Source organism: Macrobrachium rosenbergii, chromosome 59 (assembly GCF_040412425.1).
Source record: "Macrobrachium rosenbergii isolate ZJJX-2024 chromosome 59, ASM4041242v1, whole genome shotgun sequence".
Taxonomy (NCBI): domain Eukaryota; kingdom Metazoa; phylum Arthropoda; class Malacostraca; order Decapoda; family Palaemonidae; genus Macrobrachium; species Macrobrachium rosenbergii.
In genome coordinates this window covers 9565875-9585874 of record NC_089799.1, presented here as the reverse complement: position 1 = coordinate 9585874, position 20000 = coordinate 9565875, and the positions used below count along the sequence as shown (strand labels likewise).

At 36.6% G+C, this 20000-nt stretch overlaps 1 long non-coding RNA gene and 1 pseudogene across 1 annotated transcript in view; one reads left to right on the top strand and one right to left on the bottom strand.

The window, feature by feature from the left end:
• Window positions 1–20000, top strand: part of LOC136837467 (protein O-linked-mannose beta-1,2-N-acetylglucosaminyltransferase 1-like) — a 174022-nt pseudogene that overhangs the window by 22875 nt on the left and 131147 nt on the right.
• Window positions 1–20000, bottom strand: part of LOC136837469 (uncharacterized) — a 221144-nt gene that overhangs the window by 91737 nt on the left and 109407 nt on the right. The gene's annotated exons all lie outside the window — the stretch shown is intronic.

Genomic DNA, 20000 nt, shown 5'->3' with positions numbered 1-20000 from the left:
CAGCATTTGCACTGAAATATATTAAACAACAAGTTTCCCATCCCTCTTACCGGTAAATCATTAATGGTTTTGTCTCAGTAAATCAGAATATCTTGATTACATACTGATATTACGAAATGCAATTTCACAGCACTTCCAAGCAGCCAGTCAGCAAACATTTGAAAAGGGCAACAGCGCAAATTGCTAACGTTTTGATAAACATCTCGTTTCGCAAACTGCAGCTCCTCTGTTGCGCTTCCAAGAGGCTAATATACTAAAATGTTCACAGTAAACTCAAATGTACTGAATGAGATCAAACACGACTCTCAGCTCAACAGATCGGACCTCTGCCGAGAATTAAATAGAATTCTGTTGAGATATTCGGGGAGTCACAGCAGCATCGGCAAAATAAAAATCAATCGGGGTTTCCAAAGAAGAGAGCGATAACATCAGGCAAATTCAGACGTCAGTGTTCGCAAAGAGAAATCACAGATCCGCGAACCGTCTTTCGAACTGAAGCTTCGTGAGGGACAAAACCTACGTCAACAGTCATTTCAGCTGGATTTTGTAACCTGAATGAATTATTTTGTTTTGAGTATCATTCCCAAACCAGAAGTGTACGAGATTTTCTCATCAGACTTGAATCGCTAAACTGGCCACGGGACAAGAATTCCGTGACGAGTGGAAGGTAGCAGCAGGAAGATCATTGCAACTCGCAAAATTAAAGCTACAAATAAAGAAGTCACAAAAGTTTTCGTTTCCACTTACAAATCATTAATAACTAATTCAAAAAGCCCTTTCATTTCCGAATTACTTCTTTCAACAGGCACCCTTTAACCTCTTATGAAACGCCGTTCGTTTACAAATCATTAATAATCCAATAATCCCCTTTGATTTTCTGTTAAATATTTTCGTAAAACACCCTTTGACCTCTCATGAAATGCCGCAAGACGGCTCCTTACCAACAACTCTTGCGCTGTAATGGAAGTTCCGTTTACCTCGGGAAACCTCGTACAGCAATATCAAGGTGAGACTTGCAAAGGACAAAGGGAACTTCTGAGCAGGCAATTATTGTTGTAATGTCTTGTGAAACGATTAGATTTACCACAACTACGGAGGAAGTCAGTCAAATTCCCGTTGTAGATGTTTATCTCAGTGCGTACTCGTGACTGGGGAACCTATATTCTAATCAGATTTCTCTAGCTCGTGTAAGATGAGTGTGTGCGTTTGCAACTGAACTAAGAAGGCGTATTGTACCCTTGTAACTTTAAAATATGTTACATTTCTTTTTTAGTACTCTTCGATTTCACAAACTGACCATAGTTTGTGTAACAAGTAATTAATATCTACTACACCCCAATATGAATTCCTTTGAAAATACTGGAAGCCAATAACTATACAAAACGAAACCAAAAACAAGTAAAAAATGCGACGAAGTTTCTTCGGCGCAATCGAGCTTTCTATACAGCTTGTAATGAAGGCCACCGAAAATAGATCTATCTTTCGGTGGTCTCGGTATAATGCTGTATAAGCCGTGTCCCATGAAACTCTCAGCCGACCGTGGTGGCCTGTGTTGTTGCGTTGCCACAAGCACAATTATAGCTAACTTTAACCTTAAATTAAATAAAAACTACTGAGGCTAGAGGGCTGCAATTTGGTATATTTGGTGATTGGAGGGTGGATGATCAACATACCATTTTGCAGCCCTCTAGCCTCAGTAGTTTGTAAGATCTGAGGGCGGACAGAGTAAAGTGCGGACGGACAGAAAAGCTGGCACAATAGTTTTCTTTTCAGAAAACTAAAAACCAGTATAGATTAAAAACAAACGTTTAGGAAATAGTTTACGACAATCCCCATATTTCAAACTCGTCTCACATCGACAGCTCTAGTTTCAGAGACCAGGTTGCAAGTACATTAATTCATTTGCTCTGCTTTGCTTTGTTTACATAGGGCGACTGAACGTCTGCGAATCTATGAACGATCGGTTGTTCGTGTTCGTGTGTGTGTGTGTGTGTGTGTGGGTGCGTGCGTGTGAGAAACACACGCCGCGACTGACCGTCCATAATGAAATTGTCACCTGATATAAATGATGCTGGATTTTATGATAAAAATATTCAAGTCAAGTGGATCTGCTCGAATTACACGGGGGGAATCATGCGCACTGAATGTTTCTCTCTCTCTCTCTCTCTCTCTCTCTCTCTCTCTCTCTCTCTCTCTCTCTCTCTCTCTCGGATTGAAAGGATTGCCATCCAGGGCTGTTTTTGATTACCGGGTTTATAATGACACAACTAATTACGCAAACAGACTGATTTCATTAAAACATTATCATAAATTTAAATGAATTCATAATATCACATTATCGCCAGGAATATAGTTATAGCTAATGTCGTTATTGGTTTCGATTATTGATGAAAAAAGATTAGCATTCCATTGTTGGTTCACGTAATTTTTTTTTCTTCTTGATGTCATTTTTTTTATTAAAGATCTTCCGCCCGCCTTCTGCCTTCTTCCTTGTTTGTAGATCCTAAATTCTGTCTATATTTGTGATCCAGGTTGGCCATTGCTTAATGAGCCAGGGCCATGTGTACCAACACATTGGTCAACTATTCTTTCCCTGTCAATAGCTGGACTAAATTTGGAACAGTCTCGCCTTTCTTTCTACTAATGATTGCTAGGGCCATGTGTACCACTACATCGGTCAACTGTTCTTCCCTTCTCAATAACTGTGTTAAACGTGGAACAGTTTCATCTCTCTGGGTCTTCTAATAATTGCATATACGGGCATTGAACTGAACTGGATCATTTGTATGCTGGAGCATACTTTTTTTTTTTTTTTTTTAGGACTGGCGGGTCATAAACTTCCGAGGAGTCATATGATTAACCTGTTTCATAATTTAGTATCTAAATTATGCCTGTTTCAAAGAAAATGAATTATGACATTCTGTAAGTGATCGTTGGCGTAGCAACATTGTCAACGTACCCTGTATCAAACGATTATTGTTTTTATTCTTATTCTAGTCCAGTTTTGTCACCATTCCCTGTATCAAACGATTATTTTTTTTTTATTCTTCTTCTAGTCCAGTCTTGTATCTTTCTGAGATCAGGATTGGAAGGAGAGTGGTGAGAACTCATTTCGAGTCTATCCCTTTAAATGGAGAATCTGACGTAAAAACGTTATGATGAAGATTGGGATTCGAACCTCTAAACCTCTCAACCCCCACCCCACCCCTCTCCCCATAACCCCTCTTCTACCTCTGTATCTGTCTTCCTCCGCTGTTTCCCGTCTGCTGCGAATTTCTCTTTGCTCTTTCTTCTTCTTCTTCTCGTTCGGCTTTTAAGAGCCGCCTCTTGAATTGATTTGAATTGAATATAGAATTTAGGCCAAAGGTCAAGCACTGGGACCTATGAGGCCATTCAGCGCTGAAACGGAAATTGACAGTAAAAGGTCGGAAAAGTGTAACAAGAGGAAAACCACCTCGCAGTTGCACTATGAATCAGTTGTTAGGAGAGGCTGGAAAGTAAGATGGAAGAACGAGAATATGAAAGGAGGTAGAGTAAAAAGAAAGAAAGGGGTTGCAGCTAGGGACCAAAGGCACGCTGCAAAGAGCCTTAATAAATGTCTACAGAGCACCACATGAGGTGCACTGACGGCACCACCCCGCTACGGGAGAGCCGCCTCTTAATGTAGAGTCTGAAATGTAGTGGTTGTTATTGCCATTCTTTTGTGTAAAATTAATCAAAGTGAACCTCCGTTATGTCTTGACATTTCTGGACACGTGCTACAAAAAGGGTTGCAAATTCCCCCATTACTATTACCACTAATGTAATTATTATTAACTTAAAATTGTTATTCAAGATGTGCGCACATCCATAAAAAAAAGTAATAACTTCCTCATAAAGTTTTCGTTAGCGGGAATGTTCATCCGTAAAGGAACATTAGAAAAACGATCAAAATAAGATAAATGTAGTCAAATACAAAGAAATCCAAAAATGACACAAGGATGTTATTGTCTACTCATAGGCTCAGGAATTCTTTCCATGCTTTTGCATCCCCAGATACAAAAGCATCTCTCTTTCATCGTATGGGTGTAATGTCATCCTTCGTTTAATACGTTCCATTCAGTTATCACAAGATCGATAATCGGGGAAATTTAAAAGGTTAACATTTCTAAACTGGCCAGGAGATGGTTCAGATAACCTTTTGATAACAGCGCGTATATCATTTTACGACACAGATATAGGTACAGAGAGGAGTATCCTCCTTCATCACAGAATAAATACCCCGTAGGGGGGTAGTGCCGTCAGTGCACCTCATGCGGTGCACTGTAGGCATTACTTAAGGTTCTTTGCAGGCGTGCCTTCGGCCCCTAGCTGCAACCCCTTTCGTTCCTCTTACTATACCTCCTTTCATATTCTCTTTCTTCCATCTTACATTCCACCCTCTCCTAACAATTGATTCATAGTGCAACTGCTTTGAGGTTTTCCCCTGTTACACCTTTCAAACCTTTTACTGTCAATTTTCGTTTCAGCGCTGAATGAACTCATAGGTCCAAGTGCTTGGCCTTTGGCCGTAATTCTATATTCAATTCTATACTCAATTCATCACAGAAGAAATAGTGTGAGAGTATACTTAGGGGTGTACGAAGGCTCACGGACAGACAGAGGCATATTGAGTAAAAAGAAATTTATAGGTCAGCATCATATCAGGGGAAGTGTAAAGACGGTCCTTTTTATGCATAAGAAAAATGTTCTAGCAAAGAAGAGACGTAAAACTTGGAGGGGAGAGAGAGAGAGAAGAGAGAGAGAGAGAGAGAGAGAGAGAGAGAGAGAGAGAGAGAGAGAGAGAGAGAGAGGTATACTAAATCAACTTTCCTCTCTTTTTTGAACATTTATTATGAATTCCGAGTCTTGCTTGCACATAAGACAGAAAAAAATAGGTAATATCAGTCATAGGCAGTAGCCTGAATCCACAGAACGGAATAAAAGCACAGAATCTTTGTTATAAAAATAACATTAGCGTTCTTCCATAATTGAGAACAAAGGTTAATTTTACACAGTGTTATAACAGTCTGTACAAACAAGGACTCACTTTCAGCAGTGTTAACATGTTTCCAGAGTATTTAAGGGTATGATGCCATTAGCTACGACGTATCATTATTTTTTCATGTTATTTGTCTTTTCAATTAAATAGTTTGGAGGGAGAAGAAAGAGAAAGACCAAGAAAGGCTGTGTCAAGAGAGAGAGAGAGAGAGAGAGAGAGAAGTTATCTTTTAATACTGCTCCTTTTTCCCCCATTTTCATTTTCTGCGAAAGTTGTTATGCAAAGCCGGACAAATGCAAAACCTTATTGAGAGAGTGGAAAGTACTCGGTCCTTAACACTAATGAGATAGTGAGAGGTGGGGAGGGAAGGCAAATCAAAAAGGAAAGAAAAGTAAAACAGAGCCAAAAAGGAAAAAAAACACTACTTTCTCCATTCCATTTTTAGTTTTTTTTTTTTTACGGGGGAAGCGGGGAGAGAGGGGCTTTTTTGTTCGACCAGAATGATCTTCCAATTACCAACCTGGCTAGAATGGTAGTAGAGAGCCTCAGGGTGAAATGATGGCACTCTGTCGGTGCAGAGATATAAAGAACGCGAGTGCCATTACGGAAGTCTTTCTTATTCAGTCGTATGAACGCAACTTCAGAAGGTACCACGAAAATACTTACAGATACTCAGAACTTGTAGTTAACGACGCGGAACACTTTGAAAATAAGTGAGAAAATAAAATAACAAATCTTTAGAAAAAAATGCGGGATATCTTGCAAAATAGTTTAGTTAAATAAAATGGCTTCGACGCCCAGCTAGAAAATGTTCTTCCGAGAGTACGGAGATGTATGAATTGAATACAGAATTTAGGCCTAAGGCCAAGCACTGGGACCTATGAGGTCATTCAGCGCTGAAACGTAAATTGACGGTAAAAGGTCTGAAAGAGGTAACAGGAGCAAAACCTCGCAGTTGCACTATGAATCAATTGTTAGGCGAGGGTGGAAAGTAAGTTTGAAGAAAGAGAATGTATGTAAGGAGGTACAGTAAAAGGAACGAAAGAGGTTGCCTACAGGGCACCGCATGAGGTGCACTGACGGCACTACCCTCCTGCGGTGAGGAGATGTATGACAAATGTATAATCATTATCACGACGATATACGTGAACGATCATTCCTTCGATGAAGCTAAGGACAAGTTTTTTTTAGCCGACGCAAAGAACGTGTAAAAGACGCAAAGATCAATTTGTGAGTAATTTGATTCCTTCTCTCTCTCTCTCTCTCTCTCTCTCTCTCTCTCTCTCTACGCAAAGCGTCAACACCTTAACCATAATCAGCATCATCATCATAATCACCTCTTTCACTATCACTATAAACATTATTATCTCTAGGTTTATGTAGAGCATAATGAAATAAAATAAAATTAAAGAACCTATCGCAGGCTAATTGAGGAAGTTTTTAGTGATTTCATTACTTCAGTAACACCAAGTTTCTCTCAAAGTTGCTTGCTTGGTAGTTGCAACACTATATTAATTTTTTTTCCATTCGTATGTTTGTAAAAATTCAATGAAAATACAAGTGACAGAAGAGCATTCATAACTTTCACAGATGAATGGGGAGAAAATTAAGTTTACAAAGTACTTGTGCCTAATATTTCCATTAAAACTGACTTCAAATCCATGATTTTTTCTGCACATAGACACGGCATGTCACTCTTTGATTTCATAACTAAAGTTTCAAAAAAGAATAAACTTACTGATAAGAAAATGAAGTGTTTGCCTAATTAAAGCTTTGACAAAGGCTGTCGGATGGAGGTGAGGACGGGAGTTGGGGGGATTATGGATCAAACTAAACACATAATCACCCTCTGGAGGATACAATGACAAACCAGGATTTTCTGTTTGCTTATAATGAAAAAACAATCGAAATAACACAGAAACAACGGCGATAAGTGTAAGCTGTGTTAACTCGTATGATTGGCGTGCATTACGCGGAATGTTTATAATAGCCGAGACAATATTTGACTATGCAAATGAAGAAGTATTTAACTCGTCATGAAATAAAGATTGTCATCATGTTCTCTCTCTCTCTCTCTATTTTGGCCATTGTCTTAGAGAGCTATTTAAAATTTAGAAAGATCTCTCTCTCTCTCTTTTTATTTTAGACACTGTCTTAGAGAGCTATTTAAGGTGTAAAAGGCGCGCTCTCTCTCTCTGTCTCTCTTTTAGCCATTTTCTTAGAGAGCTATTTAAGGTATAAAAGGCTCTCTCTCTATTTTAGCCATTGTCTTAGATAGCTATTTAAGGTATAAAAGGCTCTCGCTCTCTCTTTTTCTCTCTATTTTAGCCATCGTCTTAGAGAGCTATTTAAGATATAAAAGTATCTCTCTCTCTCTCTCTCTCTCTCTCTCTCTCTCTCTCTCTCTCTCTCTCTCTCTCTCTCTATTTTAGTCATTTTTTCTTTTGAGAGGCTATTTAAGGTATAAACTCTCTCTCTCTCTCTCTCTCTCTCTCTCTCTCTCTCTCTCTCTCTCTCTCTCTATTTTAGCCATTGTCTTAGAGGGCTATTTAAGGTATAAAAGGCTTTGTCGAATTAACTTTGTGTGCGTGTGTCTGTATTTTTGAGAGATTCTTTGTTTTTCAAAGCGCAGGAACGCTTGTTTTCAAAGCCGTGCACACAACTCATTGCACACAATTAACCTTGGATTTTTTCAGCATATCACTTGTCATCCTATTGTTTTTATTTTATTTCTAGCTTTTTTGCATTTCAATCATTTTCTTTGCGTCTAACAGCGCCCAGTTTCCAATTGCCGTGTTCAAAGAAACATTTATGAGGTAGTCTCTCAGCATTTGAGACTTTTCTGTAGCCTGGTCGGATGCTTTCGAAATGAAGAGGAACAAGAGAAATAAATGAAAAAATAGCATGATTAGGCACTGGCTTTCATCACGATTAAGGGAATATACTCGGAAAATTTAAGGATACAATTTTATCTCACAAAGATTATTCTAATGCAAAACTTACCTCTCACTTTTGTTTCATGATTCCAGTCTTTACCAAAAAACCGTTTAACTTCACAACAAACATCGTCCAATTCAAAAAGTAATTTCTCACAGGAGCTAAAGGAATTCCATCATGTATCAAGATTTATAAATATCTTAACACGAAATATGTGTCTCCTGGAAAGCTAATTGAAGTAAGTCTCCTCATGAATTAGATGTCAAGGCATTCTTTGTGGTGTTATTGGGTGCTTTCCCGTCTTCAGCTTTATTATACGTTACCTCTCTCTCTCTCTCTCTCTCTCTCTCTCTTGCCCACTCGTTCTTTCCGGAAATTAAATTTCCCTTCAGTGGGACATTAACACTTATAACTGTCCTTCATAACAGTTAATATCGGTGTTCTTTATTTATGACTCAAGATAACCCATTTTTTGGAATTACCGCCCTATGATCTTGTCCATTTTTCTTCTCTCTCTCTCCTTATGGCAGTTCATGTTTCTTCCTTGGTCGTTGTTGTTTGCCGTGTTTCTGTGTTTTGCTTTCTTTTCTTTATTTTCCAAGAATTTATTTATTTTATTTACTTTTGGTTTCAAATGCCAGTGAATCGTATAATAACATAAATATATTCATGTATGTATGTGTAGACAGACAGACAGACAAATAGATAAACAGAGACAGATAGACAGATTAATATATAAATAGATAGACGGATAGATATCAGTGATATTCTCTATTCATTTTTCACAAAATGTCTTTAACAAAAGTACAAACTCTTGTGAGTATAATCGGCAAAAATAAAGTAAAAGATTGATCAATCAGCCAAATAAAAAAAAAATTAACTGACATTTCTAAGTAATAGCACCAAGCACCACCAAATGAAACTACTAAACTGATAGCAAGTGATAGTAAATTACGTCTGTTAATGATCTTACATACCATTAAAATTCTAGTTTACGTCAAACTATGTTAATATGCTATGCCAGCTCATAAGCGGTCTCCTATCTTAGTGTTTATAGAACGAACAAACTGATGACTGAACGTCGTTATACGAGTAGCATTATTAAAAAGAAAAAATATACGAACGCTCGGCGCCCACACCATGCCTCGATTTTTTTTTTTTTTTTTAAATTTCCGCTACTGCTACTGTTTACTACTCCAGCGGTCCATACTACTGTTTTGGTATATTGTTATTGCCGTTGTAACTGCGGTGCCGGTAATGCAGTTACTACTGACATCTGAAATAGAGTAATGGCAGTGAACGCAACAGAAGGCTTCCATTAATATAGTGTTTGTGAACTCACCGTGCTTTTTTTTTGTTTTTGTTGTTAAAGACCGATGAAAATATTTCATATTAAAGCAATTTTCCACAGGTCTGACGATAAGCAGACGACAGACGATATAATATATAGCTGTAGTTTTTAGCCAGTGTTTGTTTTTATTTTTTCTTTCTTATGAAGCTAACGTCTCTTCGTTATAAGTTTCGTAAATACCTTCTGTGAGCGCTGATTTGGTTTACGAGTTGAGTTAAATCATGAAAAAGTTCATTCTTAATATCTATCAATACGGAAAAGCTAGTTTATTTTAGTTTTTTTATGAAGCTAACGTCTCTTCGTTATGTTTCGTAAATACCTTCTGTCTGAGCTGATTTGGTTTACGAGATAAGTGGAATAATGGAAAATTTCATTCTTTATATATTTATCAATACGCGTAGCAACACGGGAAAGCTAGAAGAAAATCCGTGAGGATGCTTCAGAAGGAGAAATACAAGAAACACGTGTAGACTCAATACGCTTTAAATGAAGCAGATTAAGTAAACAGATTACTTTTCATATTTTTCTTTACGAGGTTGTTATCGTTCATATCGACGACATAAGATAAAATTCCATTTACTTTTTAATAACTTCCAAAGAGCGTAATACTCTTACGCAAAAACACAAAAATTAGTTCAGTGAGAGAGTAGGGGTCATTATGAATGCAAAAAAAAAAAAACATTACAAGCAAACAGATCAGCTAGTAGTAAAAATAAACGGTTAAAATAAATATATGGCTGTACGTATGCCGAAATGAATACGATGATAAAGATTTCTCCAATAAACTCATACTCATTGATACGGAATTATTATATATATATATATATATATATATATATATATATATATATATATATATATATATATATATATATATATATATATATGTATGTATGTATGTGTGTGTTTGTGCATAAACTTTACCACTCCTTGTGCTGTCAAAATGCATGAGATCAAAATGCATGACCATAATCAATAAATATTAATATATATTTCCTTCATCATCCGTTTTAAATAGCAGAAAAAGTATGAGCTTATTTTTGTAACAAACATTTATATGACTGTTACTTCTGAGATAGTGAATAACACGAAATGTAATACCAAAAGACGAGACTGAGCCAGCATACCCATGTAATGGCCATATCCCCTAAACATACACAATCAGGCTGCTTTTAAAAAAAAATAAACACTAGACTTTCGTGTAATGGAATGGGAGCTAGAGCTTAGGCCAAAAGCCCAGCACTGGGACCTATGAGGCGATTCAGCGCTGAAAGGGAAATTGAGAGTAGAAAGCTTTGAAAGGTGTAACAGGAGGAAAACCTTGCGACTGCACTATTGAAACAATTGAGAGGAGAGGATGGAAAGAAAGATATAAGAACGAATATGAACGGAGGTACAGCAAAAGGAATGAAAGGGGTCGCAGCTAGGGACCGACGGGACGCCGCAAAGGACCTTGAGTAACGCCTACAGTGCACCTCATGCCTGCAAAGAACCTTAAGTAATACCTACAGTGAACCGCATGAGATGCACTGACGGCACTTCCCCCCTATGAGAGCCTTTCGTGTAATGACCGTGTACGATCTTGACTCCTTAATAACAGATTAAAGAGCAGGGACAAGTACATGATACGAACGCGCTCGCAAATGCAAGATCCGAGTAACGGGGACGAACATGACGGAATAAACGATGACGGTAAGCAAGTACAAACGTAAACAATCCAGCGTCCCTCGTTTAAGCATTAGCCTGCAGTATCACCCAGCAGATAACGCGCGGGAGAAGAGAGAGAGAGAGAGAGAGAGAGAGAGAGAGAGGTTCGTGTCAGAGATTATCGTCGTGCATCCCAAATACATAAACAGATAACGAACAACAGGAAGTGTTCAGGGGAGAGAGAGCCTCACTAAATGAGAAATACTAAATAACGGAGGAATTAAGAGGAAAGGGGAGAGAGAGAGAAAGAGAGAGAGAGAGAGAGAAAGAGAGAGAGAAAATCCAATATTACAAAAAATTGTTCTTTTTGATGTGGTGCATTCTTAACCCGTAACCATTTTTTTTTCTTCAATGACATTCCCTTTATAACAAATACCACGATTAGTGTTATCTATTTATGCATTTCCTTATTCAAGTTTTTTATTGCGTGATTAAAAATACAAATGTAAAAAAAGAATTTTAAAGATAAGTAATGGATTTCTGTTGAAGAGTCTCCTGAACAAAATTCTCCCATTACTTAATAAAAACACTATTTTTCCCCATATTCTATATACTGATATCACGGTCTTTAAGCTTCCATCCCCAGTGACCGAATTATGTTATGCTAATTCGAACAAGGTATATGATGATGTACGGTATTAAATATACTCGCTCTTATCTGAATTTTAATACACACACACACACATATATATATATGTATATATATATATATATATATATATATATATATATATATATATATATATATATGCATATATAAAATACATATATATATGCATATGTATATATACTAGTTTCAGTATATATATTCATAAACACATACATATAAACTCTTATCTGAATTTTAATACACACACATATATATATGTGTGTATATATATATATATATATATATATATATATATATATATATATATATATATATATATATATAAATATATATATATATATATATATATATATATATATATATATATATATATAGTATATATATATATATATATATTTATATGCATATGTATGTATACATACTGTACAGTATATTTATACACACATACATACATACATCCATACATATATATATATATATATATATATATATATATATATATATATATATATATATATTAATATAAATAATCAGTGGGTTAGAATTTCATGGTGACCCAGATCTGTACCCAAAAAGTAAACCTTTTCCGAATATCTTCGTTCCTGCAGGACTTTTTCAAAACGACATCCACCGAAACAATATTAATCTATGGCCGCACACAATCAGTAAATATATTATCCCCAATTACGCTAATACGGTAAGCTCACTGCTCAGCAAACAGGATTTAACTATATGACGCTGAAACGCTTCAGAGGAGCCCGGCATTAAATCTAGTGTAATACTTATCGCCTCCGCCTTTCGCAGTACAAATGGGTTGCCTTTAATGAGCAAACAGCTATGAAATGAATAGGTTGAATGGGGCGAGTCAATGCAAATAACAAGAGATGTTCAGAGCTCGTGCTGAGATTGTGCTATGTCGGTGTTCCTCTTAATGATGCGTTTTCAAATTGTTTTATTTAAGCGACTCTCAAAAACCTCTTATCTATGGTGCATCATATACTGCGACAGGAATTAATAAATAAAAACCTACAGTTATGAACTGATCAAAGCTGTATTTATCAAAATACAAAAATGGTTAACCATTAAACACTTTTATATTTTGATAAATACGGTCTGGTTCATATATATAACTGTGGCTTTTAACTTATACGTTCTGTTTTACGCTTCACCAGTGGCCTTCCACTAACTTGCATCTCAAGGGAACCTGCACTCGATTTCATTATCCCTAAATATTTGAGACGCGATCTCAGTCATTCTTTCTCCAGCTTGTGTTCTTTCATCTCTTCGTGCATATTCTGGGTTACTTTGTCATGTAATCTACTGATCTTGAAGCGAATCCATATAAAGTAAAGGAAGGTGAATTTGTATAAGAGCAGAGGAGAAGTTATGCATTTACGAGTGCAAAAGTCAGCATTTTCAAAAGTAATTCTTGGAAATTACTTGCCGGTATTTGGCCAATCTCTCCATGATAACGTTCCCGATTGAAACACTTATCAGAATTCACTGCAGGAATGGCAAATCCAATGATTATTCGCAGTGGCCTTTTCGACTTTCACTGGGATTACTGGCACTGACACTAATCGATGTAGGATTTCATTCGAACTGGACAAATAAAATTTCCCTGCTTGAGCTGCTGTTACGAAATCGACTTACTTCTGTAATCTAAGAGATGAAGATGGGAATGAATATGATTCTCTCTGATCCCTTGATTTTGCCCGGTGCTTCTCTGGCTTATGCAGACTTCCTGGTATTAGCTTGTCCTTTATTGCATGTTTTGAGGGGCTGGTTTTAAGCTGTAAATGTCAGTGGTAAAAGCACAGTTTCTCAACCAAGGAACAGATCGTAAAGTTTAATTCTTAAACGGGGAGATGATTCATGTTTACTTCCTAGATAGAAGGAAGTATCCAGGAAGATTCGACAATGGAGTTAATACCTAATGTTTCGTTTGAGCATTTTCAAATCCATCATAATACATACTATAGAAAAGTTAATAATAATAATAATAATAATAATAATAATAATAATAATAATAATAATAATAATAATAATATCTTAAGTAATCAGCAATCACTAGCTCAGAGGAGAATCTAATTTCTAAATCAAATATACAATGACTACCTAGTACCTCCAAAAACAGAAAATGCTGAAGCACCTGTTAAAACATGACAATTTTACTTCCTTCCATTAAAATGTCAACGGTCTCTCAGTAATGTTAAATATAAATACAAACAGCAACAAACAAAAATAACAACGAAAGTTCTAACGAAAAAAATACATCAACAACACGACCAATAAAAGTTTTCATTTTTTTTTTTAGTCTAATATTTCCCATCGAGGACTATCATAACTGGAGAGCGTTGATAACTCGTATATCAGTTAGATGAAGTGCATATAATATAGTTTCTGCCTTTATAGCGTTGTCAAATTCCCCAGAGTTTTATTTCGGGGCGTTATTTCATGCAGTTTAGTTATTTGTTCTCATTGCTGTCCTGACAGCGTTATTAGCAATATATCCTTAAGGCATTTTCAGAGAGAGAGAGAGAGAGAGAGAGAGAGAGAGCGGGGTAAGGGGGAGAGGAGGGGAGGGGAGACTTGACATTATTAGGGCAGGGCAAATTGTGAGTGGAATTTAACTAGAATTCAACTTTCAGTGAGGATCACTTACGGGAGCTGTTTTTTGCAGTGAATCTTTTTTTCCTGTTAATACTTTCACCATTAGAGAATGAGGGGTAGTGCTGGTTTCCTCTCAATATTCAAAAATTCTGAGACAACTCTGTAGAAAAACTTATTAATATGACAAGAATTGGTACTTGGTAAATAAAGTTGTCTTTGATGACAACACATTCTAGAAGTGAGCAACTTGAGGAACTGAACCGGCAGACTACATAGCTTTAGGGAATGTGATTTTCAAATAACATCCGTGTGATTTTGATGACCTGCGTATACAACCTGTTTTTGGGAAACAATACTGACATCGCATAGAACAGAACCGGTAAAGCATGCATAAATGGAAATATATATATATATATATATATATATATATATATATATATATATATATATATATATATATATATATATATATATACAGTATATATATAATTATACGTATACATAAATATATATTTACCCTATACGATCATTTTCTCTCACCCTTTCCCCCTTTCTCTCTCTCTCTCTCTCTCTCTCTCTCTCTCTCTCTCTCTCTCTCTCTCTCTCTCTCTCTTTTGCCTCTCCCTCGTCTCGAATTCTGGATGCGCAGCCACATGCTAATACTTTAATGCCGCTCATTCTTCTTCATCAGACATAATCCCCCTAACAAAGAAGAAACTCACTCATTCTAAGTGCCGGATCCAGTCAAGGTATTTTTAGTAGTTTAGTCAGGATGGATTCCTTTGATTTTTACTCGCGTCTTACTCTCTTTTTCTCTCCTGCGTCTTGCATACAAAGATCTTTGACACGCTGCGGGAGTGTTTACATGCGATTATGAGATTTTACTGAGTTATCCCCCACTGAGGATTTTTTTCCTTATTGAAGATAGGTTCAGTTTTTTTTTTTTTTTTTGCTATTGTTACATCTACATATCTCAAAATCAGATGACTTTACGATTATGAGATTTTACTGAATTATCCCCAGTGAGGATTATTTTGTCTTCTTGCAGATAGAATTGATGAACTGAATTTAGAATTTAGGCCAAAGGCCAAGCACTGGGACCTATGAGGTCATTCAGCGCAGAAAAGGAAATTAACAGTAAAAGGTCTGAAAGGTGTAACAGGAGGAAAACTTCGCAGTTGCACTATGAATCAATTGTTAGGTGAGGGTGGAAAACAAGATGGAAGAAAGAGAATATGAAAGGAGGTACAGTAAATGGAGCGAAAGGGGTTGCAGCTAGGGGCCCAAGGACGCTGCAAAGAACCTTAAGTAACGCCTACAATGCACCTCACGGCACTAGCCCCCTACGGGGTTTTTGGTTCTTGCAGATAAATTCTAATGTTTTTCGTTTTTCTATTGTTACTTTTAATAGAATAGAACTAACAGCTACATATTTTAAATTCAGATGAGTTTCTCACTTTTTCTTCGTATCAACGGACTTTTATAATCTTTCTGTCATTATCTGAAGAGACCGATTTATTTCTGTTGCTCTATCTACTTCTGTACAGGACAGTCTAGACTAGTTTCCTTCCTTTAATCCACCCTCATTCCCCATTTATTATGTTGTCTAAACATATTTTGTCCTACTTTGTGAATATATGTGAAAAATTTATTTTCGATCATTTTCAAAACTTATTTCCACAACTGGTAGCTGATAAGAATTATAAATTGTAAGTTATTCAGGAATGCAGTACATGAAACGTGTGCGCAAATGCATTACTGTTCTTTGCCCGGCACTGACGGACACGGAGTTCCCAAAGCGTACACAAACCCCAGGTGTTTCTGAGTAGGGTCAATAAGAGAAAGAAATTAAGTACAACGAATTACCACGGAACATTTTCAAGGAAAACACGAATAAATTTTGTATGGAAAAACATATAACGGTGACTATGGGCGGGATCTGTTTATTTAAAATATCTATGGAAATAAACCTGTATAGAGACTTTGGCACGTCAGCTAATTCTGAACCATTTGTTGACTATAAGACAAACGAAATGCAGCACAACTAGAAATGCAATACTATAGAGAGAGCAAAGGATTTAATAACCTACAGATGCGATTTTGAATTAAATGGTCATTTTATCGCAAGAGCGGGTGACCTTCTCGTGACGAACTTTAGTTAATTCATGAAATATAATAATTATCAGTGTTCATCAATCAGCTCTCTCTCTCTCTCTCTCTCTCTCTCTCTCTCTCTCACTGAAGAAAGATAGGGTTCTTTAAAGCTATCTCGCCTCCTCTCTAGGGAAAATTTTCCTAAAGCCGGATAAGTAACATAAAACAGAACTAGTGACAATAAACTCACAGAGGAATGACGGGCAAATCTACCGCAGTCTCTGTGCAAAAGCTCAAATATGACCCTAAGCGACACCACACAGGAGATCCGAGAAAAGTGGGGGAAACGTCACGCAGGAGGAGGAGGAGGAGGAGGAGGAGGAGGAGGAGGAGGAGGGGAGGAGGAGGAGGAGGAGGAGGAAGAGGTGGAGGAGGAGGAGGAGGGAAGAAAGGAGGAAGAAGAGGAGGAGGAGGAGAAGGAGGAGGAGGAAGAGGAGGAGGAAGAAGAGGAGGGGAAGAAGAGGAAGAGGAGGAGGAGGAAGAAGAGGAAGGGGAAGAAGAGGAAGAGCAGGAGGAGGAGGAGGAGGAGGAAGAGGTGGAGGAGGAAGAGGAGGAGGAAGAAGAGGAGGGGAAGAAGAGGAAGAGGAGGAGGAGGAAGAAGAGGAGGGGGAAGAAGAGGAGGGGGAAGAAGAGGAAGAGCAGGAGGAGGAGGAGGAGTAGGAGGAAGAAGCGGAAGAGGAGGAGGAGGAGGAGGAAGAGAGAGGAACCACAAATGAAAATCCGCGCCAGAAAGACATGCGGTATATGTACTCACAGGAGCAGAACATCCGGGTATTTTAATTTCTCGTCACGTTTGCCGGCATATATATATACTGTATATATATCCCTCGAGTTCTTTCCCGCCCCCCCCGCAGTGAACGCTCAGCTAAACTTTTGTTTGCCTTTGCTTTGTTTGGCGGCTTTGTTTGCTGGCGTTGTTTGCTCGCTTTCCATTTTTCGATATTTCACCTTTTCTTGAAGCCCTCCTGGTGGAATCACCGCTAGGTTTTTTTTCAAGTGTTTTGATTTAATGTCTCTCTCTCTCTCTCTCTCTCTCTCTCTCTCTCTGCGGTATCAAACATCTCCATAGGTGTATTTATAATTGTCGTGAATATATGACAACTACATTCCAACCAGAGAACGAATTTGGATAATCATTTCTTTGTAGATATCGTGGTGTCCTTCTAATTAATACAGTTGCTGTCATCATTATGAAAACGATTAGTGTCATTAGTACTAAATTACGCTGGAAATAATACGAGATAATGAGCTTTACGACAATGAGACTCACCAATGCCTTGGACGCCGCTGTAATTACTATACGCTTAGTCTTTGTGCGGAATCGGACGCGGGATTTTTTTCACTTGATTCTGGTTTTACTCCTAAATCCCATTGTGGTAATGGGTATGACTTGCCTCCGGGCAATATCCTATGTGCTTTATACTCTTCATAAATTTCCAGTTACTACCATGATACAGTTCAACTCGTATTTTAATAGTTTACTTGCATTTTTAATTATTTACTTATTTATCTATTTGTTAATTTATCTGTTTTTCTAGTAACTAATCTCCTCTTTCTGTATTTCTTTACCTTATTGCTTCTATCGAATGATCACGATAATATCCTTTGGAAGCTTGAATTTTAAGTCAACGGCCCCTGTGGGCTTGTTCCATATGAATAGGGTTCATATTCTGAAATATTTTATAATAATAATAATAATAATAATAATAATAATAATAATAATAATAATAATAATAATAATAATAATAATAATAATAACAATAATCAAATAGATTCTTCATAAATTTCCAGTTACTGCCCTAATACAGTTCAACTTATATTTTAATATTTTACTCAAAATTCTGTTTATTTATTTATCTATTTGTTAATTTATCTATTTTTCTAATAACTGATCTCCTCTTTCTGTGTTTCCCATTACCTTATTAGTTCTTTCAAATGAACACCATAATATCCTTTGGAAGCTTGTTTTTCAAGTCATTGTCCCCTGTGGGCTTGTTTCATATGAATACGGCTCATCTTTAATTATAATAATAATAATAATAATAATAACATTGTTTATCAGGTTTGAAAACCGCCCCTTGACCATTTCACGAAAATGCAATTTTCTCTCACTTTTACTGAACAAACCGAACAGATTATCCCCATCACTATTCTGCAGGGTTAATTATGGTATTCTCATAATTTAAGATAACTCGGAATAAAGATAATTCAAGATAAAGTTCAGGGTCGCTGGTCTGCTTGCTCAACTGAGAATATCAACTGATGCTATGCATTAATATGTTTAACATATGTGCAAATGATAATGTGGTCAGCATTATGACGCAATATTAACCCAACATCATATATTGCCTTCAGTCAACAATCATGACGAGATTTGTGAGAATTCGCGCTCAAAACACTTCTGAGAATGGAACCAGATCATCTGCCATCAAATAAACTCTTTCGCAAGCTCAAATCTCATTAGTTTCCTGGACAAAATTGTTCAGACGTAATTACTCAAGAATGAAATTTAGTTCAAAATGGATATTAAATATCGTTATTCGCACATGAATTAAAGCTCTAAGAAAAGATGACACGTTGCTAGTTTCCGTGTTTTGCAGTGCAATTACATGAACAACTATTTTGCACAGAAGAAATGAAAATCTCAGATTTATGATAAACCAGGTCATTACCGCCCGGCTGGATGATGTCTGTTTCAGATTCCATATTTTTTCATCTTTAATGAAGAAAATCACTCCATTTTTACTTACGAAATTTAATTGTCAATCACGTACTGGAATCCTTCTGGATCCTACAACAAAATGGCTACGTGCTGTTTTTATTTACATAGGTAAATTTTCTTTTACGTATTGTGAATCATTTTTCCAGTTTACAACATTACACACTTAATCTGAACAAAAATAAATTGAAGTTAATGTGCATAATAGTTAAAAAACAAAAGAAGTAGATGATCCCACGAAATATAATTCCCACGAAAAGTAAGAACATAAGGGATATTTAAATTTCTTCCTCGTGTATCTGCAACCGGGGTCTCGAACTTGGTTATTCTGCTAAGTGGAATTTTTGTTATTGCCTTATAACTACTCCCTCGTTAAGTTTCTCACAAACCTTCCACGTGAAGCTGTTGTTTCTACATTTATTTCCTTCGTTTCTACATTATGCACCTTTTTCTGACTGGAATAAACATTTCTGCGATCGACTTTCGAAGATTATGAAAAGAGCAGCATTACAACGTAACAAGCAGAACCTGAAGTATTATGAATTTTGGTTAGGGATTCTAATTATGATTATGTGGCATTACCAAGTAGCCTTTCAGAGTATTGTTAGTATATTCGTATTTATGTCGTCTTGACTGACTAAGTTTTCTTTATTTTTGTAGTTCTAAATTTTTTGTAGTTTTATAGTTTTTATAGTTTCTCGTCGTTATGCCAATATCATTAATTAGGTCTTTCTCCTCTAGATCGAGAACGGGATATGAGGTATATCAGGTCCACAATAATATTCAGTGGTGAGTTATGTTGATTTTATAAAAATGTTACAAAAGTTTTCGAACCCTGTCCAAGGTTCATCTTCAGTCTAACTAAAATCATTTTAGTTAGACTGAAGAT